The sequence below is a fragment of the Zea mays genome, chromosome 4 (assembly GCF_902167145.1).
Source record: "Zea mays cultivar B73 chromosome 4, Zm-B73-REFERENCE-NAM-5.0, whole genome shotgun sequence".
Taxonomy (NCBI): Eukaryota; Viridiplantae; Streptophyta; class Magnoliopsida; order Poales; family Poaceae; genus Zea; species Zea mays.
In genome coordinates this window covers 187,603,135-187,621,511 of record NC_050099.1, presented here as the reverse complement: position 1 = coordinate 187,621,511, position 18,377 = coordinate 187,603,135, and positions in this window count along the sequence as shown.

Below are 18,377 nucleotides of genomic sequence, written 5' to 3'. Positions count from 1 at the left end.
AGATACATGCTTGGGCAACCACAACCTCCTACGCACATCGGCAATAAATTAGCCGATCTGCACATGACCGGACCGTCCGCACGTGAGCACGGACCGTGCGGGCCCGTTTTTAATGAATTACCGAGACATGCGCCCGAGCCACAACGTACTGCACAAAATCAAAATTACCTAGTCGGACCGTCCGCATACAGCAACGGACGGTCTGCGTATAATCACGGACAGTCCGGGCACATACCCAGACAGTCTGCGCATATCACCGGACGGTCCGCATATCCAAGCGGACAGTCCGGCATAGAGTTTTTTGAGGAGGATTGTTACCTGAATCCTCAACCGTCCCAGCAACACCTCCCATTACACTATACAATGCACCAGCACATTAATACGGAGTCTCAGGCCCATGGGAGCGAGTACTTTCCGGCCCCACCTAGAAGGCCGGAAAGGAACGGACAATTCTATGAACCATATAGGGCGAATAGTAATGTACCACGTAACTCAAACCAGTGGGGGGAAATACAAAATGCTAATATCTAGCCAACCCCACCTATGTTTGACCAGAGAGCCGGTGGTCTCGAACCATTGATATAGTGAGGGAAGAAATAGTCGGGGCGTTCCGAGATAAGCTCGGAGTAAGTATGGTCCCTAGGGGGCAATCATATCGGAAACCTTATGATAGCCAATTTGATCACCACCCAACCCACGGGGAACCAGGATACCCGAATTTGCAAATTTTTCGGGTGACCAAGGAAAAAATACGCGCGAACACATAGGTCAGTTTTTAGCCCAATTAGGAGAATTGGCCGACACAGAAGCATTTCGTGTGCGTTTATTTTCATTGTCTTTAACAGGAACCACATTCGCATGGTACACTACATTACCTCCTAATTCTATTTTGTCATGGGGGATTTAGAACAAAAATTCCATGATCACTTTTTCTCCAGTGACTATGAGTTAGATTTAGTAAACTTAGTGGCCTTGCGATAAGCAAAAGACGAATCGATTAATGATTACATCCGGAGATTCCGGGATACAAGAAACTGATGCTTCCAAATTCATTTTAGCAGAAAAACAATTAGCAGGATTAGCCTTTAATGGTCTACGATATTATTTAAAAGAAAGATTAGAAGGCATCCATTTTTTCACGCTAGCACAATTACACCAAAGAGCTTTGGCTTGTGAAAGCCGAAGCAAAGAAACTGCCAAAAATATTCGTCATAATGTCCATATAGTAGAATGCGACCAAAGTAGCTCGGACGACGAATCAACAGAAGTATACACTGCTGAAATGGTTTGGCCAAATCATCGGCTTGCTTTTCCTTGCAGCCGGTTCAAAAGAAACGACAAGAGGAGGTTAAATTTACATTTATTGTTGGTAAGTGTGACAAGATATTCGATGAATTACTCAAAAATGGCAACATCAAAAAAAATCATATTGTTCCATCCGTCGACGAACTAAAACGTCGTGCATACTGCAAGTGGCATAACTCATTTTCTCATGCCACTAATGATTGTAATATATTCCGTCGACAGATTCAATCGACCATTAACGAGGGACGATTGAAATTTCAGGAAATGCAGGTGGATACAGAGCCCTTTCCAATGAACATGATCGACTTCGAGGGCAAGAGGGTCCTGATTCGGCCAAGCGCAACCGATAAAGGCAAAGACGAAGAGATAATCACCGGCAACGCAAGAGAGGTCGATGGGAATCATAAGATTTCTTGCAGGAAAGTGGTGGCCGAGAAGACTCCTGATGGAGGGGAGACTCTTAAGGTGACCATCATGACCTCCAGCACTGGGGGCAAGCGTTGACCAAGGGGCAGGAGCAGGAGCCCGTGCTGCGCATCTTGGACGGTCCAACGCACAGGCGCAGACGGTCCGGGACCACGCCAGACGGTCCAGAGAATTCCAGCGGACGGTCCGGTTATACTCAAGACCCGCAACGACCGCATACCTTCAAACCACGACGACTAGAGATAGGTACGTGGAAAACTAATACAATTAAAGCAACTGGTTGGCTGATCAAATCCGGCCCGACTTTCGATCAGTTATTGTCCAAATATGTGAAAAAGAAGGCCGGCCCCAGTGACCGGCCAGCAAAGCGACCTCGCTCGCCCATTCGTAAGCAACATCAGGTAAGACCGATTGGACCACCTCACCAATCGGAAGAAATGGAAGGTCATACTGTCCAATTGAGACCTAACATACCTACATGGACACCTCCACCCCCATATCCACCTATGCTATATCCATACACATATATACCTCCACCATATGTCCCAAATCAAATGTGGGGCATGCCACCATATCCATTTGGGATGCCACAGTACCCCGCTTGGGGGCACCCCAAACATATGTATTCAACAGGTTAGCACCTCCAATACAAGACCGATTGAGCGTCGCTCAATCCGGTCACCAGGCACAGGCCCAACAAGATTGCCGGACTACTCGGCCTCAAAGGCCGACCAATCCGGCAGGGGGGCATATACCTATAGCGACCGAAAGAACAACAAAAAAGGACATCATCAAAATAGGTAGTGCAGATGTCATCATACAGGAAAATAACGAAGGGCCGGTGATTTTTGGTGAATCGGCCAACACAACCAAAAAAGAGGATACTGCTGCCATCAAAACAGCCGATCCAAAATACTCCATACCTCGATGGTGCCCGTCAGGATTGACACGATCCTAAAATCGAAAATTACAGCGCCTAAGAGCGAAGGAGAGCCAGGAGAAGGAGGCGGAAAAGATATTCAATGACACACATCCACAGTACCCGCCACCGCAAAAGAAATGAAGACCAAAGGCCGTTGAGGAAAAGCAAACAGCCACAAAAATAGAAAATAAAACAACACTTGTGCAGCACCCTACGAGTATGGTAGATAGCCCGGCTAAAAGGACCGGACCATCTGCACAAGGCGCGGACTGTCCGACCCCTGAGTCCGGACCGTCCGCACCACACCAGGACGCCTCCGACGACGTGTCGACATCAATGGAGGAGGACGACCTACTAGAAGAAGACCTGGTCGACTACGAAGCTTCTCCAGAACGCCCAGGTATGGATGTAAATGTTATTACATTTTCCGCCGATTGTACTATTGTCGGCGATGATGAACCTGTTGTCGCCCAGTTTGATTTTGGTCCTAAAGAAGCTGCCTTCACTAAACCAAAGGAATCGGTAAATCATTTGAAGCCGCTCTTCGTGCGCGGTCACATTGATGGGATACCGATTGCTAAAATGTTGGTAGATGGAGGGCGGCTGTAAATCTAATGCTTTATTCATTGTACAGAAAATTAGGTAAACAAGATGATGAACTTGTAAAGACTAACATGACCCTTAGCGGTGTTGGAACTGATAGTTCGATCAAAGCCAGGGGAGTCACGTCCGTTGAATTAACCATCGGGACTAAGACCCTTGCTACTGCATTCTTCGTCTCTGACGTAGAAGGAAATTACAGTCTAATCCTAGGTAGGGATTGGATTCATGCTAACCAATGTGTACCTTCTACATTACATCAAATGTTACTATAATGGGTAGGCGACGATGTAGAACAAGTACATGCTGATGTATCGGCCTGTATCGCTGTGGCCGATGCCCCTGTACTTTGGACTTATGAGACTGCTATGTGTCTCACATGAGTAGATTTTTCTGATTATCAGTTCATAAGTATAGATAAGAAGGGTTTCATTCCTGTAATGCTAGAGCCAATAGAGAATCAGCTAAATCCTAAATAAAGTTTAAATGATGAGTGCACACAGAATTCATGAGTCCCGGGTCATGGACAGTTCGGCTTCTGAGGCTGGATGGTCCGGTCTTTCACAAAACAGTTCGGTCTTTAAGACCGAACATCTACCACAGCGTAAGGACAGTATCACGGATGATCCGGACCCTGAGATCGGAGAGTCCGCCATCACACAAAGATCATCTGGTTCCTCTGTGGGGCACATGATAGAGGAATTCAGAGATCTCGATAAATTAGGATAGGGGTTTACATCGGCCGATCCTTTGGAGGAGATCGACATAGGAGATGGTAAAACTCCAAGGCCGACTTTTGTAAACAAGACCCTGGAGACCGATCCTAGAAATGAAATGATCGGTCTATTGAAAGAATATTTAGATTGCTTTGCTTGGAATTACACTGGGATGCCGGGATTAAGCCGTGAGATCGTAGAGCATCGGCTGCCCATTAAGTCTGGTTTCATACCTTTCAAACAGAAAGCTAGAACATTTCGTCCGGACCTTCTCCCAAGAATCAAGGACGAAATTCACCTGCTGCTAGAAGCTAATTTTATTAGACCTTGCAGATACGCAGAGTGGGTCTCCAATATTGTGTCGGTGGAGAAGGAGTCAGGTAAGCTTAGAGTATGCATTGACTTTCGTAATTTAAATAGAGCAACTCCCAAAGATGAATATCCCATGCCCATACCCAACATGTTAATCAATAATGCATCAGGGAATATAATTATTAGCTTTCTTGATGGTAATGCCGGATATAATCAGATTTTCATGGTTGAAGAAGATGCGTCTAAAATGGCCTTTATATGTCTAGGCTTCATTGGTTTATTTGAGTGGGTTGTCGTGACATTTGGTCTGAAAAATGCTGGTGCTACTTATTAGAGGGCTATGAATTAGATCTTTCACGAGCTATTGGGAAACATTGTGGAAGTTTACATTGATGATATTGTAGTCAAATCGGCTAAGTTTAGTTCTCATGTAGCTGATTTGCGCAAATCCTTTGATAAAATGCGTCGGCATGGTTTGAAAATGAACCCACGTAAATATGCTTTTGGAGTGTCGGCTGGTAAGTTTTTAGGATTCATCATCCATGAACATGGTATAGAGATAGACCCTGACCGAATCAAATCTATTCGGAATGTGGGACCTCCGACCTGTAAGGTCGAAATGCAGAAGTTTGTCGGTGAATGTCGCCTAGAGGGGGGGTGAATAGGCAAATCTAAAATTTATGAAGTTTAAACACAACTACAAGCCGGGGTTAGCGTTATAAATAAAGTGAAAGGGAAATATGCCCTTCGGCCATTTCTATATTGTTTTGGTGATTAAGTGCCCAACACATATTCTCTAAGTGTTAAAGTGTGCCAAAGATTGAAGAAGTGCAAATCATGTAACAAGGTACGTTTCTAGACTTAGTACATTGATTTGGGTACTAATGTATTGTGTCTAAGTACTAGAAACAGGAGAAAATAGATTGAGAGAGAGTTGGCTGTGTACTGCCAACTGCTGCTCGGTCTGGGTGTACCAGACTGTGTCCGGTGCGCTAGACGAGTCCAAGGTGAACCGGCCGCTCTCGGGACTCGACAGCGGCGTACGGCTATAATTTACCGGACTGTCCGGTGGTGCACCGGACTGTCCGGTGAGCCAACGGTCGGCCGCGCAATCCGCGGGCGATGCGTGGCCCGCGCCAACGGTCGGCTGGGGGCACCGGACTTTCTGGTGTGCACCAGACAGTGTCCGGTGCGCCAACCAGCCTGGAGTTGCAACGGTCGGCTGCGCCAAATTAGGAAGGAGATCCGCATCGGACATGCTACAGTGACTGTCTGGTGGTGCACCGGACTGTCCGGTGCGCCACCCGATAGAAGGCAAGAATTGCCTTCCTTGTTGGTCTCCAACGACTCCTAGCTGCCTTAGGGCTATAAAAGGGACCCCTAGGCGCATGGAGGAGTAACCCAAGCAGTCACTAAGCAATTCTAAGTCTCCACACTCCGTCTCCACGCACTTGATCGATCGTGTTAGTGATTTGAGCTCCATTCTAGCTGTGAACTCTCTGTGCTTCATTTGAGCTCAAGTCTTGGCTTGTGTGCGTGTGTGTGCTGCGGATTTGTGTGTGTTGCTCCCAACCTTACTCTTGTGTTTTCATTGCGATCTTTTGTTGTAAGGGCGAGAGGCTCCAACTTGTGGAGATTCCTCGCAAACGGGAAAAGATATAAGCAAGAAAAGCCATGGTATTCAAGTTGATCTTTGGATCACTTGAAAGGGGTTGAGTGCAACCCTTGTCCATTGGGACGCCACAACGTGGATGTAGGCAAGTGTTATACTTGGCCGAACCACGGGATAAATCATTGTGTCTCTTGTGTTGTCTTTCTTTGTGACTATTGTGATTCGAAGAGCTCACTCTACAGCCACTTGGTTCTTTTGAGCACTAACATCTTTATAACCAAGTTTTGTGGCTATTAGTTGTTGAATTTTACAGGATCACCTATTCACCCCCCCTCTAGGTGCTCTCAATTGGTATCAGAGCCGTTCTCTTCACGTAAGGGACTAATCGCTCGAAGAGATGGATCCTAAGGGAAAGGGGATGGTGGTCAACGACAAGGAGAAGGAGTCATTCCTCAATGAGCCTAGAGATGACAAGCCCACTGACTCTGGCTCGAGTCACAAGAAGAAGGACGGGAAGAAGAAGATGCGCATCAAGAAGATCGTCTACTACGACAGCGACGAATCTTCTTCTTCACCAAGAGATGACGACGAGAAAAAGAAACCGGTTAATTCAAATTATTCATTTGATTATTCTCGTATTCCTTTTAACTCCAATGCTCATTTGCTTTCAATTCCTCTTGGTAAACCTCCACACTTTGATGGAGAGGACTACTCTTTTTGGAGTCACAAAATGCATAGTCATCTATTCTCTCTCCATCCTAGTATTTGGAAGATAGTCGAAAATGGAATGCAATTTGATAGTACGGATAACCCTGTGTTTATTAACAAGCAAATCCATAAAAATGCACAAGCTACCACTGTTTTGCTAGCATCTTTGTGTAGGGATGAGTACAACAAGGTGAGCGGCTTGGACAACGCCAAGCAGATCTGGGACACCCTCAAAATATCACATGAGGGAAACGACGCCACCATGATCACCAAAATGGAGTTGGTGGAAGGTGATCTAGGAAGGTTCGCTATGATCAGGGGAGAGGAGCCAACACAGACGTACAACAGGCTCAAGACCCTGGTCAACAAGATTAGGAGCTATGGGAGCACGAGATGGACGAACCACGACGTCGTCCGACTTATGCTCAGGTCTTTTACCGTTATCGACCCTCATCTTGTGAACCTCATCCGTGAAAATCCTAGGTACACAAAGATGACGCCCGAGGAGATACTCAGAAAGTTTGTGAGCGGGCGCATGATGGTAAAAGAAGCCCGATATGTATACGACGCGCTTAATGGCCCATTACCCGTCTACGAGCCTCAACCCGTTGCTCTCAAAGCAACAAGTAGCAGGGAGGCGCTACCAAGCAAGGTGGAACAAGTTGAGGCGGACGGGCTAAACGAAGATGAGATGACTCTCATCATCAAGCGCTTCAAGACCACGCTAAAAGGACACAAGGAGTATCCCAACAAGAGCAAAGCAAAGGGAAAGTGCTCCTGCTTCAAATGTGGTAAGATAGGTCATTTTATTGCTCAATGTCCCGATAATGAAAATGACCAGGGGAAGAAAGAAATGGGAAGAAGGAGAAGAAGAAAAGCTATAGGAAGGCTAAAGGCGAGGCACATCTTGGCAAGGAATGGGACTCAGACTGCTCGTCATCCGACTCCGATGATGAAGGACTGGCAGCCTTGGCCTTCAACAAATCTTCTGTCTTCCCCAACGAACACCACACTTGCCTCATGGCAAAGGAGAAAAAGGTAAGCGTTCGAGAAACCCCTGAGTATACTACTTCAAGCGATGATGATTCTAGTGATGATGAAGTAGATTATCTAGCTTATTCAAAGGCTTAGATAGAGCAAAGGTAGAAAAGATCAATGAATTGATTGATGCTTTAAATGAAAAAGATAGACTACTAGAGAGGCAAGAGGACATTTTGTATGAGGAACATGACAAATTTGTCAGTGTTCAAAAGTCTCTTGCCTTAGAAATTAAGAGGAATGAATTACTATCTTCTGAGTTATCTACTTGCAATGAATCTATCTCTAGTTTAAAGACTTTGAATGATGATTTAAGTGCTAAGCTAGAAGTAGCAAATAGATCAAGTTCATGTGTTGAACATGTTGTTATTTGCAATAGATGCAAGGATCTTGATATCAATGCTTGTGATGAACATCTTGCTTCTATTGCTAAATTAAATGATGAGGTGGCAAGTCTTAATGCTCAACTTAAGACTTGCAAGGTTGATTTTGATAAACTAAAATTTGCTAGGGATGCCTACACTATTGGTAGACACCCCTCAATTAAGGATGGACTTGGCTTTCAAAAGGAAGCCAAGAACTTAACAAGCCAAAGGGCTCCCATTTCAAACAAGGAGAAAGGGAAGGCCCCTATGGCTAGTAGCGTTCAAAAGAATCATGCTTTCATGTATAATAGGAAAATTGTTAGTCATAATAGGAGATATGATTATGATGCTTATGATTCACATGCTATGTTCGCTTCAAGTTCTAATAGTAGGCCTAGGAGAAATTTTGTGTCTCATGCTCCTAGGAAAATGTGTAATAAACCTACTACTGTCTTTTATGCTTGCAACACTAAGTTTGTGCTTTCATGTAAAAATGAAAAAGTGGTTGCTAGAAAATTGGGATCCAAATGCAAAGGAGACAAAGCTTGCATTTGGGTACCAAAAGCTATTGTAACTAACCTTGTAGGACCCAACAAGAGTTGGGTACCTAAAACCCAAGCCTAATTTGCCTTGCAGGTTTATGCATCCGGGGCTCAAGCTGGATTATCGACAGTGGATGCACAAACCACATGACGGGGGAGAAGAAGATGTTCACCTCCTACGTCAAGAACAAGGATTCCTAGGATACAATCATATTTGGAGATGGGAATCAGGGCAAGGTCAAAGGTTTGGGAAAGATAGCCATCACTAGTGAGCACTCTATTTCCAATGTATTTTTAGTAGAGTCACTAGGCTATAATCTCCTGTCTGTAAGTCAATTGTGCCACATGGGCTACAATTGTTTGTTTACAAATGTTGATGTATCTGTCTTTAGAAGGAGTGATGGCTCATTAGTGTTTAAGGGTGTACTAGATGGTAAACTCTACTTAGTTGATTTTTTGAAAGAGGAGGCCGATCTAGATGCATGCTTAATCGCTAAGACTAGTATGGCTGGCTGTGGCATCGCCGTCTAGCACATGTTGGGATGAAGAACCTTCACAAACTTCTAAAGGGAGAGCATGTGTTAGGACTAACCAATGTCTGCTTCGAAAAAGATAGACCTTGTGCAGCTTGTCAAGCAGGGAAACAGGTGGGAAGCACTCATCACAACAAGAATGTGATGACTACATCAAGACCATTGGAGCTTCTCCATATGGACCTCTTCGGACCCGTCGCTTACCTTAGCATTGGAGGAAGTAATATGGTCTTGTTATTGTTGATGATTTTTCCCGCTTCACTCGGGTGTTCTTTTTGCAGGATAAATCAGAAACCCAAGGCACCCTTAAGCGCTTTCTAAGGCAGGCTCAAAACGAATTTGAGCTCAAGGTGAAAAAGATTAGAAGCGACAACGGGTCCGAGTTCAAGAATCTGCAGGTGGAGGAGTACCTTGAGGAGGAAGGCATCAAGCACGAGTTCTCCACTCCCTACACACCACAACAAAATGGTGTGGTAGAGAGGAAGAACATGACGCTTATCGATATGGCAAGGACGATGCTTGGAGAGTTCAAGACACCTGAGCGGTTTTGGTCGGAAGCTGTGAACACAGCTTGCCACGCCATAAACCAGCTCTACCTCCATCGCCTCCTCAAGAAGACATCGTATGAACTTCTTACCGGTAACAAACCCAACATATCATACTTTCGTGTATTTGGGAGCAAATGTTACATTCTAGTGAAGAAAGGTAGAAACTCTAAATTTGCTCCCAAAGCTGTAGAAGGGTTTTTACTAGGTTATGACTCAAATACAAAGGCGTATAGAGTCTTCAACAAATCATCGGGTTTGGTTGAAGTCTCTAGCGACGTTGTATTTGATGAGACTAATGGCTCTCCAAGAGAGCAAATTGACCTTGATGATTGTCGGGGACCATAATTAGGGGTACCCCCAAGACTCCTAATCTCAGCTGGTAACCCCCATCAGCACAAAGCTGCAAAGGCCTGATGGGTGCGATTAAGGTCAAGGCTCGATCCACTCAAGGGACACGATCTCGCCTCGCCCAAGCCCAGCCTCGGGCAAGGGCGGCCGACCCCGGAGGATTCACGTCTCGCCCAAGGGCCCCCTCAAGCAACGGACACACCTTTGGCTCGCCCGAGGCCCAGTCTTCGCCAAGAAGCAACCTTGGCCAGATCGCCACGCCGATTGACCGTATCGCAGGAGCATTTAATGCAAGGATGGCCTGACACCTTATCCTGACGCGCGCTCTTCAGTCGACAGAGTCGAAGTGACCGCAGTCACTTCGCCGCTCCACTGACCGGCCTGACAAGAAGACAGCGCCGCCTGCGTCGCTCCGACTGTTGTGCCACTCGACAGAGTGAGGCTGACAGCAGCCAAGTCTGGCCTCAGGCGCCATAGGAAACTCCGCCTCGCCCGACCCCAGGGCTCGGACTCGGGCTCGGCTCCGGAAGACGACGAACTCCGCCTCGCTCGACCCCAGGGCTCGGACTCGGCCTCGGCCCCGGAAGACGACGAACTCCGCCTTGCCCGACCCCAGGGCTCGGACTCGGCCTCGGTCCCGGAAGACGACGAACTCCGCCTCGCCCGACCCCAGGGCTCGGACTCGGCCTCGGCTCCGAAAGACGATGAACTTCGCCTCGCCCGACCCCAGGGCTCGGCCCCGGAAGACGACGAACTCCGCCTCGCCCGACCCCAGGGTTTGGACTCGGCCTCGGCCCCGAAAGACGACGAACTCCACCTCGCCCGACCCCAGGGCTCGGACCCAGCCTTGGCCTCGGACAACGGTCTCCGCCTCGCCCGACCCGGGGCTCAGACTCGACCTCGACCTCGACCTCGGAAGACAGACTCGACCTCGACCTCGGAGGAGCCTCCACCTCGCCCGACCTAGGGCTCGGACCGACCACGTCACAGGGGGAGCCATCATTACCCTACCCCTAGCTAGCTCAGGCTACGGGGAACAAGACCGGCGTCCCATCTGGCTCGCCCCGGTAAACAAATAATGATGGCGCCCCGCGTGCTCCATGACGACGGCAGCTCTTAGCCCCTTACGGAAGCAAGGAGACATCAGCAAGGACTCGACAGCCCCGACAGTTGTCCTTCCGCAAGGCTCCAGCGCTCCTCCGACGGCCACGACATCACATGAACAGGGTGCCAAGACCTCTCTGGCTGCCACGACGACATGTACTTAGGGCGCTAGCTCCTCTCTGCTAGACACGTTAGCACACCGCTACACCCCCCATTGTACACCTGGACCCTCTCCTTACGCCTATAAAAGGAAGGTCCAGGGCTCTCTTACGAGGAGGTTGGCCGCGCGGGAGGACGGGACGACGCGCAAAGTCCCTCGCTCCCTCTCACGCGGACGCTTGTAACCCCCTACTGCAAGCGCACCCGACTTGGGCGCAGGACAACACGAAGGCCGCGGGTTTCCCCTTTTGCCTGTCTCCCTCCTTTTCCCCCCTTCGTGCTCCGTCTCGCGCCGACCCATCCAGGCTGGGACACGCGGCGACAATTTACTCGTCGGTCCAGGGACCCCCCGGGGTCGAAACGCCGATAGTTGGCGCGCCAGGTAGGGGCCTGCTGCGTGTTGACGAACAGCTTCCCGTCAAGCTCCAGATGGGTAGTCTCCAGCAACCTTTCCAGCCCGGGACGATGCTTCGTTTCGGGAGTCTTGAGTTCATGTCCCTCGACGGCAGCTACGACATGATACTCCTTACTCCACCGCGCAACAGCGACAATGGCGACCGACAACCCGCCCGCCAGCGGCGGAATCAACGACGTCTTCCCCACGTGGCGGAAGAACAACACTCGGGTTTGTCCCGTCGCCTCCCCCGCCGACGGAGGAGGAGGCGGGGCAACCAAGGCCAAGCAGGAGGCGGCACCTCGTCGACTGTCGAGCGAGTCGACGGCGCCGGCGCCCCAACGGGGGACACGTCGGGCGTCGACCTCGCGTCTGAGACGAAGACGAGCGCCGTTTCCCCGCAACACGCCAACTCCAAGCGGACGAACGACGCCAGCACGCTCGCAAGGGACTTGCTGGGCGTCACCCTCGTACCTGAGACGACGGTGCAGTCTGCCCCTGACGCGACTTCGTCACCGCCCGTCGACCAAGAGGTACCGACCGATTCCCATCTCGTGCCTTTTGGATTCAGCCTCGACCCACCAAGCGACTTCGCTTCCGTGGAAGCCTTCATTGAGGCATGTCCAAACCCTCCGGGGTATGGTATGCAGTCGCCCTGGGACCGGCTGACGGCCGTCTCGACCTACGGACCCTCGGGTTCCAAGGAAGATGACGAGCTCGACTTTTGTTGGGATTTCTCCGGACTCGGTAACCCCAGTGTCATGCGGGACTTCATGACCGCATGCGACTACTGCCTTTCCGACTGTTCCGACGGTAGCCGCAGCTTCGGCGACGGAGACTGCGGCCCAAGTCGTGAATGTTTCCACGTCGATCTAGGGGTCCCGACAAAGGCAACCATCTTGGTATACCAGAAAACGGTGATCCTCTAGGCCTGCGCCTCGCGTTGACATCCTTCGGGAGCTAGCTGTAGTCCCAGTCCCTGCGGGGGTCAGCGTGACACCCCAGGTGTCAATTTCGGGTTATGTCGGGAGATTTATCCTAATCTCGGATGCTCAGTGAAAATCTCTATTTCTCGCTCGCATATGTCTCTGATTATCCAGACTATTCGTACACATTTTATCGAATTCGGAGTTATTCCGTCTCACAGAAGGCCAAATTTGGAGCCTGTTAAAACTTTTATTTCTCGGAACGAATGCAAACTCGAAAATCATCCTTGAATTATAAATCTCATATGAAGCCATTTAATCAAACTCTCGACGGCTGTTATTTGATCTGAGCCCGAGTCCGATTCCTCGAGCATCGATCTATGTCCGACTATTTTATCCGAGTCCGTACTCTTAAACGGAATACTCAGTATGTCGCCCTCTAATTAATTCTTACTCGGCTCAGCCTAGTATCTTTGTATCTAAACCGAATTCAAAACTCACTCCGACAGCGATTTTAAAATGCCAAGATTCGCCTTCTCCGACTAAAATTCAAAGCCGATCAGAAATCTGAGAGAAACATTTATTTCTAAAATAGTGCGCGAGGAATTATTTCCGAGCGAAATCAAATCCAACTCTCGGCCGAATTAATCGCTCAATCGTCCATTCGTCCGAACTCTATTTCGCTCTGTTCTCCGTAGAGACGATTTCTGCAGGAGCGTTTGTATTCCGGGAAATAATTAGCGATCCGATAATCCGCGTTAATCAAAACACCATAAAATAAAATAGAAATAAATTAGTGCGGCCCGAGTTAGTGTTTGGGCCTAATCCAGCCCAGTCCATTAGGCCCACTAAAGAAACCCTAACCCTAGGGCTTTTTCTATAAATAGGACCTCTCTCCCTTGCAAATTTGGAAAATTTCCATTCCCACCCCTCCATTTTTTTCCAACCGCCACAACCCCTCTCCCTGTCTTCTTCCCAGCCGAGCAGCAGCTCTGCGAGCTCCCCTCCATGGCGTCCTCCCCTCCTCTCCCATGGCTGCAGCAGGGAGCGCAGCTCCTCCCCGCGGCCACCATGGCGCTCGACGCCTCTCCCCTTCAAGCGCGACAGCAGCAAATTGCCATGGCACCTTCCTCCCTCCCCTGCTATTTTTCTCCTATGGCAGAGCAGCAGCTCCCCTAGCCTCCCATGGCGCCCCCTTCAACTTCCATGGTCGGCACCCAAGCTCCAGCCCCTCCCCGCGAGCTCTCTCCTCTTGCTGCCTGGCCGAGCTCGCTGTTCTCCCTGCTCCATGGCGAGCAGCAGCTCGTCCACCTCTTCCTCCCATGGTGCCCAGAAATTCTAGCAGCAAGGACTCCGCAGCAGCAGCAGCTCGACCCTCCTCTCCTTGCTGGCGCAAACCTCTCCCATGGCATGCTGCAGCAGACACCCTAGAGCATCTCCGCCATGGCTCACGACCTGGCTTCCTCCCTGCTTGCGTGCTGCTGCGCAGTGCCCCGTCGGTGCTTGCTATGTGCTCGACGAAATGTGCAGCAAGCCACGCGTCGTCGATTTCCTGCAGCAGCAGCCCCGGCGTCTCCGCGCTCTGCGGGCTTGCTGTTTTATAAGCGCAGTGAACAGCACGCCGTCGACCTCGCGCAGCAGCCGCGACGTCAGTTCACGCAGCCACATGGGTTCCCTCCGCGTCGCGCCCTTGTCGTGCTCGACGAAATGGCGCAGCGAGCAGCAGCCATGAGATCCCGTCTGTATCGCTTGCATTGACCCGATTTGCGCAGCGCCTGCGCGCCGTCGTCGAAACCCGTGGTGAGAAAACCCTCGTTGCCATTGCTGCTATTATATTTTTATTTTTTTGTGCTCGGTAAAACTGTTGAACGGTTGTGTGTGTGTCTAATCGCAGCTAGCCATCAATGCCATTCGTCGCGCACACGTGTTTGATACAAGACCGGTCGGGTGCACCACGTGCTTGCACAACTCAAATCCGATCCCGTTCAGGTTGATTGATTTATAGTTTACATTATGTATGATTTGGTTGATGTCAGGTAGTGCATGTATATGTGTGGATGTGTGTAAAGCATTCGATTATGCGCATTGGTAGGATCGTGTTTGCGATTAGAGAACAAGAGGATATTTGATGTGTGCGATCTGTAGTTAGTCTAATTAGGTTTTGGTCGATGATGTGCATGTGTGATTATGTGTGCGAAAATACATTGGTATGAATGGAAGCGTGTAGAGAGGAAAATGAAGTAGAAAAGAACTCCGGTGTTTTTATATTTTGATAGGAAAATATATGATGTCTTGTCTGATGCGAAGACTAAGTTTAAATAAATAAATGTGGATCATGTTTTAGGGAATGCATCGGTAGATGTTTATGTGAAGAGGGTATTGGTTTTATGCATGGGATCGGTGATTGTGATAGTCGATGCGAATGAGGAGTATGAGCAATCCGGTTGGAGTCACTTGTGCGGTTGATGCCTTGTGCGTATTTTGGGGACCTGTAGGTGTGTGGGTGAGCCGAGGTTATTTTGTTGTTGGATTGGATAGATATGTGGCTGCGATAGTTCCTTGGTGTGTGTCGGGGACCATAATTAGGGGTACCCTCAAGTCTCCTAATTCTCAGCTGGTAACCCCCATCAGCATAAAGTTGCAAAGGCCTGATGGGTGCGATTAAGTCAGGGATCGGTCCATTCGAGGGACTCGATCACGCCTCGGACAAGGGCAGCCGACCCCGGAGGATCTCCGTCTCGCCCGAGGCCCCCCTCCAGCGACGAACATACTTCCAGCTCGCCCGAGGCCCTGTCTTCGCCAAGAAGCAACCCTGACCAAATCGTCGCGCCAACCGACCAGATCGCAGGAGCATTTAATGCAAAGGTGGCCTGACTCCTTTATCCTGACACACGTCCTCCAGTCGATAGAGCCGAAGTGACCGCAGTCACTTCGCCACTCCACTGACCGGCCTGACAGAAGGACAGCGCCGCCTGCGCCGCTCCGACTGCTGTGCCGCTCGACAGAGTGAGGTTGACAGGCAGTCAGGCCCGACCTCAGGCACCATAGGAAGCTCCGCTCCGCCCGACCCAGGGCTCGGACTCGGGCTCAGCCCCGGAAGACGGCGAACTCCGCTTCCCCCGACCTAGGGCTCGGACTCGGGCTCAGACCCGGAAGATGGCGAACTCCGCTCCGCCCGACCCAGGGCTCGGACTTGGGCTCAGCCCCAGAAGACGACGAACTCCGCTTCGCCCGACCCCAGGGCTCGGACTCAGCCCTGGCCTCAGCCGATGGTCTCCGCCTCGCCCGACCCAGGGGCTCGGACTCGACCACGGCCACGGAAGACAGACTCGACCTCGACCTCGGAGGAGCCTCCACATCACCCAACCTAGGGCGCGGACCGGCCACGTCGACAGGAGGCGCCATCATTACCCTACCCCAAGCTGACTCAGGCTACGGGGAACAAGACCGGCGTCCCATCTGGCTCGCTCCGCCAGATAGGCAATGATGGCGCCCCGCACGCTCTATGACAACGGCGGCTCTCAGCCCCCTTACGGAAGCAAGAGGACGTCAACAAGGACTCGACAGCCCCGACAGCTGTCCTTCCGCCAGGCTCCAGCGCTCCTCTGATGGCCACGACACCACACGAACCGGGTGCCAAAACCTCTCCGGCTGCCACGACGGCATGTACTTAGGGCGCTAGCTCTCCTCCGCTAGACACGTAGCACTCTGCTACACCCCCCATTGTACACCTGGATCCTCTCCTTACGCCTATAAAAGGAAGGACCAGGGCCCTCTTACAGAGGGTTGGCCGCGCGGGGAAGAGGACGGGACAGGCGCTCGCGTGAGGCCGCTCGCTCCCCCTCCCACGTGGACGCTTGTAACCCCCTACTGCAAGCGCACCCGACCTGGGCGCGGGACGAACACGAAGGCCGCGGGATTTCCACCTCTCTCACGCTCGTATCCGGCTGCCTTTCTTCCCCCCTTCGCGCTCGGCCTCGCGCCGACCCATCTGGGCTGGGGCACGCGGCGACATTTCACTCGTCGGCCCAGGGACCCCCCGGTCTCGAAACACCGACAGTTGGCGCGCCAGGTAGGGGCCTGCTGCGTGTTGACGAACAGCTTCCCGTCAAGCTCTAGATGGGCAGTCTCCAGCAACCTTTCTAGCCCGGGACGGTGCTCCATTTCGGGAGTCTTGAGTTCATGTCCCTCGACGGCAGCTACGACATGATACTCCTTCCCCCGCCGTGCGACAGCGACAATGGCGGCCGACAGCCCGCCCGCCGGCGGCGGAATCGACGACGTCTTCCCCGTGTGGTGGAAGAACAACATTCAAGCTCACCCCGCCCTCTCCCCCGCCGACGGAGGAGGAGGCGGGGCAACCAAGGCCAAGCAGGAGGCGGCCCCTCGTCGGCTGTCGAGCAAGTCGACGGCGCCGGCGCCCCAACAGGGGGCGCGTCGGGCATCGACCTCGCGTTTGAGACGAAGACGAGCGCCGTCTCCCCGCGACACGCCAATTCCGAGCAAACGGACGACGCCAGCACGCTCGCGAAACGCTTGCTGGGCGTCACCCTCGTACCTGGGACGACGGTGCAGTCAGTCCCTGGCGTGACTTCGTCACCGCTCGTCGACCAAGAGGTACCCACCGGTTCCCATCTCACGCCCATTGGATTCAGCCTCGACCCGCCAAGCGACTTCGCTTTGGCGGACGCTCTCATAGAGGCGAGTCCAAACCCTCTGGGGTTTCGTATGCGGTCACCCTGGGACCGGCTGACGGACGTCTCGACCTACGGGCCCTCGGGGTCCGAGGAAGATGACGAGCCCGACTTCTGTTGGGATTTCTCTGGACTTGGCGACCCTAGTGCCATGCGGGACTTCATGACCGCATGCGACTACTGCCTTTCCGACTGTTCCGACGGTAGCCTGATAGTCGCCTAGAGGGGGGGTGAATAGGGCGAAACTGAAATTTACAAATATAAACACAACTACAAGTCGGGTTAGCGTTAGAAATATAAACGAGTCCGCGAGAGAGGGCGCAAAACAAATCCCAAGCGAATAAGCAAGTGAGACACGGAGATTTGTTTTACCGAGGTTCGGTTCTTGCAAACCTACTCCCCGTTGAGGAGGCCACAAAGGCCGGGTCTCTTTCAACCCTTCCCTCTCTCAAACGGTCCCTCGGACCGAGTGAGCTTCTCTTCTCAAATCAAAGCCGGGAACAAAACTTCCCCGCAAGGGCCACCACACAATTGGTGCCTCTTGCCTTGATTACAATGGAGTTGTGATCTCAAGAACAAGTGAGAAGGAAAAGAAGCAATCCAAGCGCAAGAGCTCAAATGAACACGGCAAATCACTCTCACTAGTCACTAGGGTTTTGTGTGGAATTGGAGAGGATTTGATCTCTTTAGTGTGTCTAGAATTGAATGCTAGAGCTCTTGTAGTAGTTGAGAAGTGGAAAACTTGGATGCAATGAATGGTGGGGTGGTTGGGGTATTTATAGCCCCAACCACCAAACTTGACCGTTGGCTGGAGGCGTCTGCTCAATGGCGCACCGGACAGTCCGGTGCACACCGGACAGTCCGGTGCCCCTGCCACGTCATCACTGCCGTTGGATTCTGACCGTTGGAGCTTCTGACTTGTGGGCCCGCCTGGGTGTCCGGTACACACCGGACATGTACTGTTTGATGTCCGGTGCACCGGTATGGGCGATTCTGACTTCTGCGCGCGCTGCGCGCGCATTTAATGCACCGCAGGGAGCCGTTGGCGCCGCAGGGAGCCGTTGCTTCGCTGGTACACCGGACAGTCCGGTGCACACCGGACAGTCCGGTGAATTATAGCGGAGC